Genomic DNA, 494 nt, shown 5'->3' with positions numbered 1-494 from the left:
CGGTCCAGGCGGAGTCCAGGGGCATAGGGCAGCGGTCCAGGGGCACAGCAACAGAGGGTCACGACTCACACCTCAGGTCACTCGGCAGAAGAGGGATCCACGGGGGGTGGGGAGGCCGGAGGTCTGTAGCTGGTGTGTGGAGCCTCTTCAGTGTTGGAGGAGGACAACAGCTAGTAAGGCACTACAAGTCCCAGCAGTCCCCATCTTCTTCTACTCTCTTTCCCATGAGACCCCCTGGCTATGAGTATATCGTGTCTCACTCTGAAGAGAAGCTCCGCCTCCTCTGAGCACCAGGCCGGTAATTGCCCCCGCAGTCTCACCTTGTCCTGGTTTAGGCCCCGCCCCCCAGGTGTGAGAGGGACTGCGCGGGTGCATTATGCAGATCAGCTGACTGAGGACACAAAACCACCTGACAGCCCCCACCAATGGCAGCCATGGGGGAGGGTCTGTATAACCACCGGGGGGGGGGATAGTGCTGTAGTGGGGTGCAGTTC

The sequence above is a fragment of the Nanorana parkeri genome, unplaced genomic scaffold (genome assembly GCF_000935625.1).
Source record: "Nanorana parkeri isolate BGI_ZX_2015 unplaced genomic scaffold, ASM93562v1 scaffold5439, whole genome shotgun sequence".
Taxonomy (NCBI): domain Eukaryota; kingdom Metazoa; phylum Chordata; class Amphibia; order Anura; family Dicroglossidae; genus Nanorana; species Nanorana parkeri.
Note: the sequence above shows the minus strand (reverse complement) of the source record.